General features: G+C 33.6%; 1 pseudogene; it reads left to right on the plus strand.

Annotated features, from left to right (window-relative positions):
* Positions 1–16,042: 16,042 nt before the first annotated feature.
* Positions 16,043–16,161, plus strand: LOC145243339 (5S ribosomal RNA; annotated as a pseudogene).
* The last annotated feature ends 1,167 nt before the right edge of the window (positions 16,162–17,328 follow it).

Consider the following 17,328-nt stretch of genomic DNA (forward strand, 5'->3'; position numbering starts at 1 on the left):
GTGACCAGACACACACACACAGATGTTCAGCTTTATATTATATTATTTAAAGCATTTAAAAAATAAATGTTTAAATTTCAACAATATTTCTCGCGGTTAATGGTAGCCGAATGGATTAGATCCTTGCTAATGAAGCCAGAAAGTGCTTCTGTTGGGTTCGAATCTATCGACTGGTGTTAATCGTGACACCCTGCACTGATGATTCCTGAAAAGATGGAACACTAGTGTCTGTAGGTATTTAATAATTATTATAGTAAATAGTTATATATATATATATATATATATACACACGATGTCCTTTCCAAAAGTAATTCTTCCGATTTTTTAACTCAAAAACTAAAACATTTTCAATATCTTTTGCCAGAGATGAACGGTGGCTGTGCATGGGCGTCCAGGGTGCACTTTGGCACACAAGGGTTATTGCAAAAGTAAAGCCTCCTATCAATTTTTACTCAAAAGCTGAAGAACTACAAATACATAAATTGAACATAAATAGATACTTACATTCAATGCTGCTAAGGCTAAACTTCTTTCTTTTAACAATCGCAGGAAGCCTTCTCAACCACTGACTGCCATGATTCAACCTCTGTTCCATCACCGAAATGTTGCATCCTTGTGTCTGTATCTTTACTGAACCCAACATGCAATAGTCGATGGTATATACATATGACTCGGGACCACTTACAATTTTTATATTCCATAGAAACTTCCTCTGATTCCTCTCACCTATGATTACGTCTGCTATAGTTTTTCCTTTCAAAGCAAGAAATAATGCTCTGAGCAGCACTTCTTCATATGTTGCAGTAGTATTCAATGTTATGATGTATCTGAATCTCTTATAGGTAGAGGATTGCATCATGAGTGAAATACTTCCTGGAGTGGCTTGCAATCAGGCATGTTGAGGATCTATATGTTCGGAATAGTATTTATAAGTGTTTGGGACAAACTTGAGATTTTTAGAAAGAAAAGAAAAAAATATATCTTGGTCAATAATTGATATATTTGCAAAATTCAAAGTGCATTTCTTTAAAGGTCGTTTTAGTGAGTACAGCTCACTCAAAGAAACCGCACCGAGTCTCCACCATAACTTCCAGGTGAATTGAAGCAAGGGTAAGCAGCTTTTTATGGGCTCCTTCAAGAGACACCTGAACACCAATTTGATCTTGCAAATCAGCTCACCCTTGGTATAACAGATGGTATAGTTGATATCTTTCTCAACTGCAGCCAATATACAATAGCTCCTGAGTGGCAACTGGGTGTGTGTTCGAATAGTGAAGTTGTGGAAGTTCTCACTTCTGAGTTTTCTCGGATGTGCAGCATGGAGCTGAGACCTGCTGCCACTTGTATGGTCTTGCTTCAGCCACCACTTCGACCCAGCACTTGAGAACAATGAAGACCAGTACAAAAACGAAACACAATGTTTGAAATTAGTGGACCAACAGAAGTTTTTTAAAACGTTATTCAAGAAAGGGAGATAATAAAGGAGATAAATTCATGTAAATACTGATGCAACATTAAATATTAAACTGAAGCAACTTAATCTTGTCTGTTTTGAACGTTGATGATAACGTAGTGATCTCATTTTGACAAACAATTTGCTTAATTGGAATTATGATATATCTTGGTATCTATTATTTACTCGTGCATCAGAAAGAGTTCTGTGTAGATACAGACTGTCCAAAAGAATTCCATTTTACCATAAATGATTATTCTTTTTCTCTATTTCAAATATTTTACAGATAATATTTTGAAATTAAATTATGGATAGGTAGAGCATTACATAACGTACACAGGCAATGTTTTGGTGCCAACATTATCTCTTTCTTTGGCAATGTCAAATGGGCACCATGTTTTCCAGACTTGACTATCTCCGACTTGTGGGAATATCTTAAAGAAAGAGTCTATGTTAACAAACCTAAAGCCCTGCAAGAATTGAAGGAAAACATCAGGAACGAAATAAGGGGGTTAAATCGCAATCCAGAGATTCTGCAATCTATCATGAATAATGTTTTAGAAAGAGCACAATTATGCAAAGCTGAAAATGGAGAACATTTAAAAGATATTATTTTTCATAAATAAAGAGCGTTTAGATTTTGCCTTTTAGTTTCAAATATTTTTCCAATGACTTAGATTGTGTTACAATTACAGAAAGATGTCATAAAAAATAAAGAATTTATTTAAGTTCAAAACTCTTCAGTGACTTTATGGACACCCTAAATAAGTATTTGTCTTAATTTTAACATTTAATAAACTGTCAGAGTTTTAAATTTCACAATGTCTTAGTGAGATTGTATTAAATTACAGAAAGATATCATCAAAAATAAAAAATCTATTGAAGTTCAAAACCCTTCTGTGATATTTTGGACATGTTGTACTACAAGAAACTATTTCACCACCGATTTTGATCAAACCAGAGTAGGGCTGCTCCTCAACGAGGATACTTTGACCATGGAATAAACTTTCAAGTAAGATAATAAATGTGCTAACAATTCAATAATTCAAGGTGAATTTGGACATATGCTAGGCTACTGTATCCTGTTCAATATAAATTTTTGCCAATTTTTTTCTTCCTGGCAATTGAAGCATGCTTGTTTCTTTTTTTCTTTTTATTTTCTGCAAAATGAATTGAATAGAATCTCTTAACAATCCTTTTCTTTATATACATTTTATTTGCTGATGTAGATAAATTTCATAATCTTAAGATGAAAGGAACTAAGGGTATTGTTAATAAATTTAACAATTGCCAGTGTAGGCAGATGAACAATTAGGTATTGTGTATTTTTTTTTCAATCCTTTTAAGAGTATTTAATGCAATGCACAATTATAATTGAATCATTGTATACGATTGTTACAAAGTGTTATTCCCCCCACCTCCCGACAGTATTTGTTTGTAAATCTGTGGAGTTAACGCTAAGGATCTAATTACCCAATGGCTGAGTGGGTCCAAGAAATGCTAAACGCAAATGGCTTTAATTGCCACTCTCTTTCTTTCTCCTCTTTGTTGTAATTTGCTTTCCTCCTCTCTCCTAAAAGCAAGGAAGTTTTCACAGAAACGTGAACTCAAAATATTTTCCAACCAATAAAAATCGTGTTAGCTGTAAAACTAATGTTACAAGAACAAGTTCCCTTTTCTTGTAAGTAAGTAAAAATGAGATAATATAGAACGAGAATTAAGATTTAGGAAGGAATTCCATTGTTAGTTTTAATATAAAATAGCAGATATGTTTGTTTGAAAAGGAATTTGATTGTTTAGAAATGTTATTATAAAGAGGAATTTAATGATTCAATTCTGTATATGAAAATTGAATTGAAACAAGGTCAGTTAGAAAAACGAACGATAGCAAATTTAAACATATTGAAAAATAGGTTAGGCTAAAAATAGGTTTGAAGAATTCGGTCTGCAGACATGGGTGAATAGTGCATGTTTTAGACACGTGAGTTCAGGACCACGTGAGTTGAGCACATTCTCGGACATGAGGTGAACGAGACATGTGAGGAACAGTGTACGAGTGAGTTCAGGCCACGGGAACGATCAAGCACGATTTTGGCCATGCGATGACGTCATGGCTGAGAGATGAGTTCTCGATATAGCTATTAGTTTGAGATAGAAACAGAGAACAGAATGAACAGAGAACAGAACGATTAAAGACCGAGACCGAGACAGGAGAGTCGAGTCGAACGAATCTCCCTTTGGAAACGAAGGGTTAGAAGTTGAAATCATGTAGTGACTTTGAATTTCTGGATGTCTTCATTGAAGAAATAAAGAAACATCATATTTTGTAACTGCCGTCTTCGTTGTCGTCTTTCTCAACAAACAAATGTATTGTGAATCATTTATACGAACATTGTCTCAATCATCTATAAGGAACTTTGTTTATAAACCCATCTAAGTAATGTGTCTCTCCATCATCTATAAAGAAATGTGCCTCCCTCTCTATCAAGAAGTAATGAATGTCCTATCCAGTGATAAAAGAACTGATAACTCATCCCTCTTGTTAAAAAGGAACATTCACAGAACTGTATAAAAGTCAACTTCTTAAAAAGAAAAAGAAGGACGTAAGCCAGGATAAGTTTACGCTGTTATATATTTCGTAGTATGCAGTTTTATTCTGTTTTAAAGTATCTTCAATGTATTAAGAATAGTTCATTATTATTGTGGGTAGAGCACGAAACGAAATTGTTAATAAAACATGAAAGAAAGAAAGTAAAAAAAATGGACTTTAGTGACTAGTGATGGAAAGTGAAAGGTATTTAAATAACCGTAAAGAAAAGAGAAAGCGCTTTTGTCTGCGTAAAAACGGTTCATACTGATATAGATAGATTTCAAAGTCTTAAGATGAAATGAACTTCGAATCAATCTCAGAATTTTTAAGCTATTGTCATTCTAGATAGATGAGCCATTAAGATTGTGTATTAAATATTGACCAATGGCCGAGGAAAGTTCTTAAACATGAATAGCAGAAAATAAGAAGTTTATGTTATACTACATCCTGTTTTATTCTGTTTCTTAGTTTTGTAGAGTACATTGAATGTATCTAGAATCACATCCGCACAAAAGTTGGTAACGTGGGATTGTTTGGGAACGACAAAGTGTTTGACCTTCCGAGCTTAGTGCATTAATGGTTTCTTCAAAATGTAGGTTTTCATAAGATGATTGCGGAAGATCAATATTATTTTCCTCCTCGGTCTAATTGTTTTCAATTACTAGAACAGTTGTCTCCCTTGGGGAGCAATCCTTTATTTGTAGTATCTATTCCACTCAATTCATCACAATTTATTCAACATTACTTACCATTATCTGAATTGAGATGGAACGTATCATGTGACCTGGCAGACTGGACATAAATCTAAATGCCATCGAAGCTGAAAGAGAATTCTGACACTGGAAAAGTATGTTCAAAAATTTTATCAATGAATATCAAGATAAAACCTCAAACAATGTGCGCCAAATCATAAAGCCTGCATCTGCCATTGTTTAAGAACATATCTAAATGTACAATGTTCGAATTAGTTGGAAAAGTATTTTAGAAAGAAAAAATACCAAATTTGTTCGTAACCTTTATGGCTGACGTGATCAGCCCGAACCTGGATAAAACAGTGAAAGTGGCCTCAATTTGCAATAAAACAGTCAGTCGTTGACTGGCATGTTGTTTGAAAAGAAAGAAAATCTCGAAAAAAAAAACTGGTTTCTAGTGAGGGTCGAAAGAAAAGCAGTTGAAGCTGCTTGTTGCACTGCAATACGAAATCAACTTAGAAAAATACTGTTTTTATTCGTAATATTCTAGTTATAAGTAAGGCTATGACAACAGAATATTCTAATCATTGTTTTGACTCTCGAGTATATATCCGAGACAGTAAGACAGTTAATCAACCGAGAACCACATCACTCTACATAAAAGCATATAAGATATCAACGGATACACACTCGAGAGTCAAAACAATGAAAAGGATATGCTGTTGTCATAGCCCTAGTTATAAGATGACAATTTTTTATTATCAACATCAGGGACCATTCGAGAACAATGGATGATAATGGATTGTCATTGGAATGATGAAGAACAATATGAGAGGACTGAAAATGATGAATTGATTTTTAACTAGTAGAATTGCTTTCACACTCACCGGACCTTAATTCTCTCGATTTATAAGCATCAAATCATCTAAAAATTAATTTCTATCAAAACGATCAAAGAAAAGATGGCAATGCATGGACGATATTTTTTTTTTTAATGTTCTGTCCGTTTTGTACGGCTCACTCCCGTGTTCATCCGTTCAGTCACACAATGCAAAGCAGAATCATATACCAAAAATCACAACTAGGGTAAGATTTATTCATTTTTATATTCAACACCGGATTTGAGGTCACCGGAGACAAAATAAGTGAATGAAGTTTGGGGAAATCTATCGAAATATTTCATAACACACGTCATGATAGAAATTGTTAGAATACGTTTTTATAGATATAAGAGAGATACAACAAATTGCACTTTAAAGGATGGTTAGAATCTTAAAAAGATCTCTTGGTCGAAGTTTCTAAAATGGCACATGAATATCTGGTATCTGATAGGATGCCGTATGTCCAGCAAAAACAAAAAGATAAGAAGAAAAAAAATTATGTATGTATATACATATATCTATGCAAATTATCTTATTTAAAAACTAGATAAATTTTTACATTAGGTCCACTTCCACAGTTTTCTTTAAAATTACGACTTTTAAATGGTTTCGACTATGCTGAATAAGAAAATATCATTTAAATTTTGAAGAGACAAGTAGTTTTCAAGGCATGTATTATGCACTGTAATTCACTGGTCGCCATGTTTGTACGTGCGTGCGATAAACAAATCTAGGTAAATTTTTACATTAAGTCCAATTCACCGTTCACATTCGAAAGCCCTTCTTAACATGGGGAGGGTAGTGATCTTTATTCTGAAAGTCGTTCTTAACATGGGAGGTTAGGGGTGTTTATTCCAAAAGCCGTTTTTAACATTAGGAGGTTGAGGGTATTTATTCTGAAAAACGTTCTTAACATGAAATTACTCAAGGAAGTTCAAAAAGTCGTAATTGCTTTTTTTTTTTACTTGTATGCGCATTACTAATTGTGAAAACAATGGCTGTCAGGAATTCTTTTACGTTGGATTTATATCTCGAAAACTACTTGTCTTTGCAAGATTTAAATGAGATTTTCTTATTCAGCACAGTCGAAGACCTTCAAAAGTCGTCATTTTAAACAAAATTGTGGAGGTGGACCTAATGTAAAAAAATACCATCGCATTCCTTGTTGGAGCTAGCTAGATTTTATTGGTCCAATCATGATGATTAGATGATTACTTAAGTGTCCATGCAGCCAATGAATGCTGATGAAAGTTACACTGAAACGTGGTGGACAAGTCAGGCAAAGCCAGAAAATTATTTGTACTAAATATAATTGATTATAAAAAGTATTGGGAACCTTAGTAAGGATTTACTGGGTGCAATTTTGTAGGGGGAGAGAAGTACCAGGGTTGTTCCAAAAATAAAAGCTGTTATTTTTTAACTCCAAAAGTTGAAGAACTACAAAGACGAGAGAGGTACCATTAAAACGAGCGAACTTTTGTGCTCCAGAATTTATTTTTCTACCTAGTCAGCATCATTCTTAATGGACTTTTGCCATGAATTCCATGACGCATCTCATGCTTCTGACACGCATCAATCACAGAGAGTTGTTTTCTTAGAGTCTCATACCGTCAATATTTGCAACAGAGAGATGAAACTTTCAGGTCATGAATGCATAAGTTCAGTTATCATAACAATGCAATTTGTAATCCTCCTCTGATCCTCCATCTAGGTAGTAGGTAGAATTAAAAAATAGGAGGCATTACTTTTGGAACGCCCCTCGTCTTTCAGATAAAAAAGAAATTCTGTTTTGACAGCAGATTCAAGAGGTTCAATGGATAGTTTAATATTGAAATGAACATTCTCGTTCTTTTTTTTGCTTTTTTTGTTTTTATTTTTTTTTTGTTTGTTTTTTGTCTTGCTTTAAAATGTTTGGTAGAATTTGGAATCTACAGGTATTACTTAACAGTGATCGTGACGTGAACACCTTTACCTTGATCCCCCAATCATCTGCGCTTGTAGAGAAGAGGCCCATGCAAAACAACATTACCTTGCGTGTCCTCTACTGCCCAACCATTTTATCCTGAAAGATCTTGCAGAATACAACGATAACGCAAAAGATTGTAAAAAATGGGAAACTGTCGTATGTACACATGTTTCAAATATATGCAAAGAAGAAGCAAACCGTCTGAGCTCTGTCTGACAGTTCTTTTTAATATTAGTAAAAATTGGATAGGTCTTTTTGATGTTAGTAAAAATTGAACAGTTCTTTTTAATGTTAGTAAAAATTGGACAGTTCTTTTTAAAGTTAGTAAAAATTGGACATTTCTTTTTAATGTTAGTAAAAATTGAACAGTTCTTTTTAATGTTAGTAAAAATTGGACATTTCTTTTTAATGTTAGTAAAAATTGGACATTTCTTTTTAATGTTAGTAAAAATTGAACAGTTCTTTTTAATGTTAGTAAAAATTGGACATTTCTTTTTAATGTTAGTAAAAATTGAACAGTTCTTTTTAATGTTAGTAAAAATTGGACATTTCTTTTTAATGTTAGTAAAAATTGAACAGTTCTTTTTAATGTTAGTAAAAATTGAACAGTTCTTTTTAATGTTAGTAAAAATTGAACATTTCTTTTTAATGTTAGTAAAAATTGAGCAGTTCTTTTTAATGTTAGTAAAAATTGAACAGTTCTTTTTAATGTTAGTAAAAATTGAGCAGTTCTTTTTAATGTTAGTAAAAATTGAACAGTTCTTTTTAATGTTAGTAAAAATTGAACAGTTCTTTTTAATGTTAGTAAAAATTGAGCAGTTCTTTTTAATGTTAGTAAAAATTGAACAGTTCTTTTTAAAGTTAGTAAAAATTGAACAGTTCTTTTTAATGTTAGTAAAAATTGAACATTTCTTTTTAATGTTAGTAAAAATTGAACAGTTCTTTTTAATGTTAGTAAAAATTGGACATTTCTTTTTAATGTTAGTAAAAATTGGACAGTTCTTTTTAAAGTTAGTAAAAATTGAACAGTTCTTTTTAATGTTAGTAAAAATTGGACAGTTCTTTTTAATGTTAGTAAAAATTGAACAGTTCTTTTTAATGTTAGTAAAAATTGAACAGTTCTTTTTAATGTTAGTAAAAATTGGACAGTTCTTTTTAATGTTTGTAAAAATTGAGCAGTTCTTTTTAAAGTTAGTAAAAATTGAACAGTTCTTTTTAATGTTAGTAAAAATTGGACAGTTCTTTTTAATGTTAGTAAAAATTGAACAGTTCTTTTTAATGTTAGTAAAAATTGAACAGTTCTTTTTAATGTTAGTAAAAATTGGACATTTCTTTTTAATGTTAGTAAAAATTGGACAGTTCTTTTTAATGTTAGTAAAAATTGAACAGTTCTTTTTGATGTTAGTAAAAATTGGACATTTCTTTTTAATGTTAGTAAAAATTGGACAGTTCTTTTTAATGTTAGTAAAAATTGGACAGTTCTTTTTAATGTTAGTAAAAATTGGACATTTCTTTTTAATGTTAGTAAAAATTGGACAGTTCTTTTTAATGTTAGTAAAAATTTAACAGTTCTTTTTAATGTTAGTAAAAATTTAACAGTTCTTTTTAATGTTAGTAAAAATTGGACAGTTCTTTTTAAATATTATTTATTAATTGAAATTCATCATTGAGATGAGTTTTATTTATATTAATTTATTTATTGCGGACTATTATTCTCATCTTTATTAGTTGTTGTTTCACGACGTTTCCGCCAACTATTCCTATGGCCTTCGTCAGTATTATTTATATTAATTTAGTAATATAAATAAATTAATATAATAAATATATTAATATAAATAATACTCATCTCAATAATGAATTCCAATTAAGGAATAATATATATACCATTCGGTACGGAGTCGACTATGAAAGATCAGATAATAAATAAACATGGATTTATAAGATCAAAAAATCCAACTTTGATTGCCCTTCGGGGCTCATGGCGCAGTTGATAGAGACGTGGAATCTCTATGGTTCCAGATGAGCATTGTCTGAAGATAGCGGTTTCAATTCTACCCAAAGCCGGTCAGAGGCTTACTTGGCCAAAAACGTTATGAGACAACAACAGCTACGGATGGCAGTAATTGCTGAGAATACAGCTAGGAGATTCAATGTTCCTATCCGTCGCGGTTACCACCTGACGAAGGCCAGAGGAATAGTTGGCCGAAACATCGTGAAACAACAACTAAGAGAATAGTCCACAATAAATAAATTAATATAAAGTTCTTTTTAATGTTAGCAAAAATTGAACAGTTGTTTTTAATGTTAGCAAAAATTGAACAGTTCTTTTTAATGTCAGCAAAAATTGGACAGTTCTTTGTTCATCTTCTAAGTGTTGTAAACCTGTTTAAAATGGTCACATGAAAAACAGAACACGGGAATGGAGTAGCAAAATGCATTAACAAGCACAGACAAAAGTGTGAGTTGTATGTTCTAGGCAACGAACAACCTCGGTTGTTTCACCGGATATATCGACTCTGCATTAATGTCTTGCCTTCCGGTATTTATAATGCTCATGCGTAAGTAACACAGGTAGTTCCTTCACAACATAAGGAAATACATTATTTGCTTGAATTTCAATGCAAGGCGAGCATCATAAATAGATTCAATTTATCTTTACATTCACTCTGGATTTTACTAAAATATTTTACTACAATATATATTATACATTACATATATTTAACTCAAGTTTGATTGTTTGAACCGATAATAATGACTTTTCTGAATTTTTTAGATGAGGATTGATAATTTGTATCGTTTGGATTATTCAGACTACTGTTCTCATCTTGAGTGTTATTTGCACAACGTTTCGGTCGATGTAATCTCCGACCTTTTCCAGGTGTATCTTATCTACTACTACTACTACTACTACTACTACTACTACTACTACTGCTGCTGCTGCTGCTGCTGCTACTACTACTACATGTCCATTAGGTAAAATTCAGTTGTAACCGACACTTTTCCAGAGTTTGAAGGTTTAATCCTCAGCGCGGGTGATACTACGAATACAACTGCGACTTACTTAAGACATCTACCCATTAATGGCTGACAGAATGAGAGCAGGCTATATGCGGAAATAAAAGGGTTTCATTTGAAATTGCGTGCAGATTTCTGAGTTCGACAAGATACTTCTGAAAAAGGTTGGAGGTTACATCAGTCAAAACGTTGGATGACTACCCCCCAAAATGAGAACAGTAGTCTGAATAATCAAAATAATACAAAGAAAAGGCGAGTTTGCAAAGCCATTTAAATTAAAACAACATAAAAAAAAAGGCAAAACTAGTCTCTTTCAGCTCGATATATCCTCTCTTTCTCTCTCCATCTCTAGTTACAGTTTAAATAATATCACTACTTGTGGTACTATCCCCTTTTTTATTTATAATGAACTATAGCAATATTTTTATTCTTTCTTTTCTTTATTATATGCGACTGATAAGAGAGAAAGAGAGAAAAGTGAAAACGATACATAGTTTATAGAATAATATTAATAAAATAGTATTTATAAAATAATACTTACAAATGAATAGGGTAAGAAATGAATGGGTGGGGGGTCATAATAATATCGCATGAATCAGATGGTATTCAGAAAGATAGATGTGTCATTTAGTGAGTTGCAAGTTGCAGTTAAGTAGAACAATTAAAATAGAAGCGTTATCTAGCATGACAAAATCAGTAAACAGACGAATATTTTAGCATGTAATTTGTGTGATTAAAATGGATAGAAAAAATCTCTTAGGGAAACAAACGTTGACCCAGCTTTAGTATAATTATAGATTTTTCATACTAGTTGAAGTACCCATCTACATTGGATAAGAAGTTATGACGATTATAATTAAAAAAAAAAAATAGCATTCCTTTCATTTTCTATATACAGCTTCACTAAACTAAAACTGAAGTACCTGTTTATGTAAATGAGAAATATTATGTATAAACTGGAAAAAAGATGAGGATGGCTAAGAGACGTGCCAAGCTCGAATCTAGTTCATTCCACAGAAACACTTTCACCTAATCCACACCCGACCTTGTGTCTAGCCTCATGGACATCAGGTAAATAAACTAACTATCAGCTAATAAAAGAAAATAAATACGTATTAGAAATGTATCTAATACGTATTTGTTTTATTTTATTCAAACACAACCAGCGTTTCTATCAAGGAACACAAATCCTAATGTGAATTCCGCGTGACCAACGCACCGTTCCGACATTTGAAAAGACTACCGTGAAAAACAGCAAACGGACTTCTACTGATTCTGTGCTCCAACAACAACATGGCAAAGAAAAAAAAAAGAAAGAAAGAAAGACATACTGATGATGAAGTGTATCTTCGAAATATATTTATAAATTTCAATATGAATTTCAAACAAAATAAATACCTGTTCATTTTGTAATCATGCGTTGTTTTGGCGTCAAACGTATCTAATACGCATTTATTTTATTTTATTCAAATACAACCAGCGCTTCTATCAAGGAACACAAACCCTAACGTAACTATAAGCTAATAAATAATAACTCTGTTTATTTCTTTAAATAACTTCATTAAACTTCTTAGTCAAGAATAGTTGACATACTGTAGATGCAATAATAAGAGTTTCGCCCCCCCTCCTACCAAAGGCCAAACAGTGAATCGATAATAAAATTGAATATCCTTTCTCCCATCAAACTATGTATTGTACAAATAAACTTCACTCTACACCTAACTTGTCAGCCAGGTTTTGCTCATAAATGTCCAACAGTCTTCGTTTTATTGCTGTATAAGGGGCACACTTTGGTGATCGTCTCATACAACAGGAGATGTGATAGTGAATGGACTTTTTCACTCACCGGATCTTGCTCTCCTCCATTTCTATCTGTTGGAGTTATCTCGAAGATAATTTTTATCAAAACAATTCCCCAGATTATTCCTGAACTGGAGATGGTCGTCTTAGGCAAAATCACAGTCATTGAGAATTTTGTCCCTCATATCCAGGAGTGTTTATCATTGAATAGTAATAAAACAAATGCTGTGGGATATTCATAGCTGAAACTTGGTGGACAAGTATAGTATAAACTGAAGGTTATCTGCATCAAATATGGTTGTATTGTAGAAAGGATTGTGAAATTTATTAGCGTTTTCATTAATAAAATTTGGACAGTTTTCTGGCTCATGATAAATTGAAAACGGTGTTATATTTGTGACACCATCACTAGAATATTGCCGTGTAGGGCCAACAAATTCTTTCTATCCTGTTTGTTTGTTTTTTATCAGATCTTCTTGGTACTAGATGCACTACCTGCAATATGGCTGAAGAACTCCATCTACCCCCTATATGATAACCCTCTAGCATTTCCCAACCCTTTTCAGGTTAGTGCCCCCTTTGCTTCTAGAATAGACTGCTAGCACCCCCTACCCTATAAGCACATGTAAGATTTTTCAAAGTGAAAACAGCAATATTATAAAGAAACTATGTATTTAAAAACAATGATATAGAACACAAGCTGGACTTATGAACATTTTATTTGATCTTGACAATAATCACATCAAACATTGTTTTCAAATTGAATACAATGTTAAACACAAAATTTGCCTTCAAAACATTATAATTAATCTAATTAATCATTTTGTCTTAGCAATTATACTTAATTTACACATGAGACTTTTTTTAAATTGTAAACAAGAATTTTAAACACAAAACTTGTTTTTCAAACATAATAATTTTTAATAAATCATTTTATTTATTTTATTTAGTTACTGCCCCCCAACCGCCTCTTTTGGCGTTACTGCCCCTCACCCTCAATATCAAAGCACCATCCCCAGGGTGGTGTACTGCCCACTTTGGGAAACATTGCTCTAGACTATCAAAAAGAGGCTAACATTTGTTACACCTTGCCCAAACGTGACCTAGACCTGTGAAATGCAGGGGTGTTCATCTCTCTGAGATATGATACATACACGTTTACCTTTATTATAGTAAAGGTACATTCCTTTTATTTAAATTACTTCAATAAAGACGTTGTGTTAGACATCTGAAATATTATGATTATATTCTGGAAAATTACATCCTTTCATTTTCTTTATATAGTTTGAAGCAAATATTAACCCTTGGCCTTAATTTGTTAGAAATAAATGTGAGATTATTTCTCACTGTGTTTCATAATAATCTCTTTCCAACTCTTGACCCACACCAGTTTGCTTACGAAGCGAACAGATCTACGCCATCACCATCACTGTTCTGTCCAACCTACACCAGGGGAGCTCTGTGACGATACCTTTCATCAATTTCTGCAATTAACTCCATCATCTCCAGCAGACTGTTCACATACTCACTGGCCTCATGACCTTTGTCTATCATTGGGTCAATTATTTCTGAACCAATTGTCTAGAAAGCGTTAGACCCTTACCACACTACGATTCTCGCGCTAAGAACCAATTTTCCACTTCTTTTTTTTTTCTCTATGCTTTCTATATTCATAATTGTGTCTATAGCAAGACCATCATTAAATCTGTTGATGTGATCAGAATTATTCCAGGTAGTACCGAGACAAATTATAGAGAAAAAAAAAAAAAGACTGACTGCATAGTACTCATAAAACTAATATGGCCTTGAACATTTAAAAAGATAAGCTATTGAACTTTAGAAGGATTTACGCAGAATATATTTCTTTTTCTTCATTCAGGTTTGATATTTAATTTCTTCTCTCATCTCCGTCATTTTTCAAGACGCTTCACCACCAAATCCACATGACTTCTTCACTTCTTTCGATCTCGCATCACAGTTTGCAGGTCTCAAACACTTTCCAATCCTGTGTCCTGTAGCAGGTTGTCAATGTAGGTCATTCTCCTACCATGGTTTGGGTGCCCATCTGTTGGTTTCCAGAGAACTAGCTTGCTTGCTTCCTCTTATTTGTGTCTCATGCAGTGACCGGCTACTCTCATCCTTCTCTGCTGTACGTTCAGTGATACTGATAAAGCTGTTTGATACTTAAGGATGCTGTAAATGTCCCCAAATCTTGTTATATATTGGAACCCTGTGCCGGTAGGTAGAGATTATGTTAACTAGTATGAATTTCGGAAGTATTACATTATGTACATGTCGGTATGGCCTGAAGATGAATGGGGATGAACTCAATGCACCTAGCATTATTGATGTGAAGGTCCCGGTGTCAGCTTCCTAGTCAAAACATGCTAGAAGAACGTGTTAATGATGACATAAAAAATGATCACGTGTTTGAAGATAGAAACAGAATTTCAGGCCAAGAGACAAGACGTACCTGAAAATGTAAGTTTCTAAATTAATATTTCCCCTAGACCTGCCTGTTCCTAAACCATTTTTTCAAGGCTATATAAGAAAATTAAATAAGTATTTCATTTTAGCATTTCTTTTATAAGGAACGAGCAGGGAGATCCGACGTTGCCAGGATTGAATAAGGATCGACGAATGTTCTCATTTTACTTTTATTGTCATCGATATCAGTGAAATTGCTAATTTTTCAATCAAATCGATTTATTGCATTCTCTGGTCAGGGACCCACCGTGGTGCACTGAGAAAAAACTGCACATTCCTCCCTGCAGTGACTTAGTCCATAATCCATTATAGTCTGCGTTATACTGTAAAGGACCTGCCTTTGATTTTATAAAAAATTATTTTTTATAAATGATGGTTTGAACTAAAGTTTAAAAATGTAAAAGTCAGGTATCATGGTTCAATTGTGGTCTAAACAGACACATTCAGTTCGAACGCATCCCTGTCATATCAAAGAGCCTACTATTAAGTTCATAAACCGGGCCTATTCTGTGTGATGATAAAATTCTTCAAAACAATTTTGCGATGTTAGGCTGTATAAGGGTGTTAATTTTGACCGAAATCGGACTTTTCTTTCTTTAATCGGATTTTTAGATTATCGATTTTCGAGACTTATTGAGTGCATTCCGCTACAAAACCTATCTAAGAATACTTCCAGACATATCAAGCACATTTGTGTGAAATTTAAAGAAAAGATCGGCCCAGCCATTTCACTTCATGGTCCATAGAGACAGGGTCGCACACACTCAAACACAAAACACACACACACACACACACACACACACACACACACACACACACACACAAAATGCCTTTTATATATGAGTAGAGATTACTGTAGTCTCTCCCCTCGTGGACAAACTTCTCTCCAGAATATTACACCCCAGAGTGAGCAGCACCAAACAACGTCTCATACCTGCCATCCATGCGGTCTGATCAAAAAGGTTGACATCAAGTAAGGTTGCATGCAGTTATCCTTTCTTATACTCACTCTATGTTTTTCCCGGTCTACCAGGCCCTCTAGCACCCAGAAATATTTAATCGCATTAAATGCAATTTATGAATGACGTGACATTCTATACATGACTGAACTGCCTGAGATGCTGAGCATACAGAACATTTGTAATCTCACCAAGTTTTCTATACGGCATAATCACGTTGATACACCGGTTCCCGTCAGATCACCGAAGGTAAGCAACGTTGAGCCTGGTTATTACTAAAATGGGTTACTAATTTGAGAATTCCAGGTGCTGTATGAAGGAGGATGTCAACACCTACCTGCAAGAGTTGCAAAAACCTTACATCGTCATCTCCCCTAACGGGGATATACAGGATGACCCCCAAAAAACGGGCCCAAACTCTAATTAGGCCCCGTTTCTTAGTGTTTTGTCTGAATAAAATGAAACTTTAGTCATAACTACTTTATTATATTCAAAACATCACATCATAAACACTAGGGTCTTTGGCCTTTTTTTCTCCATTCTACAGCATATGTTCTAGATGGCCTCCATTTAGCTTTTTTTTTTTTTTTTTTGGGGTCACCCTGTATATGCGACTGAAGATTGCTTGTGTTGGGATGAAACAAAAGTATAATGCAAAGGGGAGTAACTCTTTACTGCTTTGGGCAAAGTCGCCTCCTTTTGTCCATAATCCTAAACTTTAAATTCTCACGAGATCAACGACCGGAAGTGGACACAGTGGAGGGAAAACAGAATGACTTTGAAATGGTGAGATGAACATCATCTCCGTCCGTTCATGTTACCATCCTTGGACTTCTAACTTTCATCTATAATGTTTTGAATTGTAGTTACGTGTGTGCGCGTGTCTTCATAATAAACGTTTCCTTATTTGTTCATAAGTGTTATTTTCTTTCCTCATGGGTTGCAACATACCCACGTGAAGGCTGGACTCACTGCGGTAAGATATTTTATGTTATATTGATCTAACACATCCCACGATATAACAGCTTATGAATTTCATACGCCCATGAAACTTCCTCCTTTGGAAGAAACCAGTTAAACCCGACTAAGATTAGTGCTGACCGACACAAGTTTCTGAATACTCATAATAAAATGGAATGTTTTCTTCTACTTTGCAGACACGCCCCCACCTCACTATTACACTATAATAACAAAAAAAAACATATTATTTGTATTATTCCGAGAACTATAGTCATCTTGAGTATAATATTCATAACATTTCAACCGATGTAAACCATGCCCTTCTTCAAATGAATTATTTTAAAACTTTTAGTAGAGACTAGGGAGTCTGTATGTGAAACATTGTTCCCATTGGTCAGGCTATTTTGCTTAAGTTTAAAATACGTTTCATCTGCTATCCGTGTTTGTTCCGTTCGTCACACTTAAGGTTGTGATAACATTTTTATCAATAAATTTACAAACAGAACCGACCACTCTTAAGAATAT

Source organism: Euprymna scolopes, chromosome 21 (genome assembly GCF_053919585.1).
Source record: "Euprymna scolopes isolate OS-2025 chromosome 21, ASM5391958v1, whole genome shotgun sequence".
NCBI lineage: Eukaryota > Metazoa > Mollusca > Cephalopoda > Sepiida > Sepiolidae > Euprymna > Euprymna scolopes.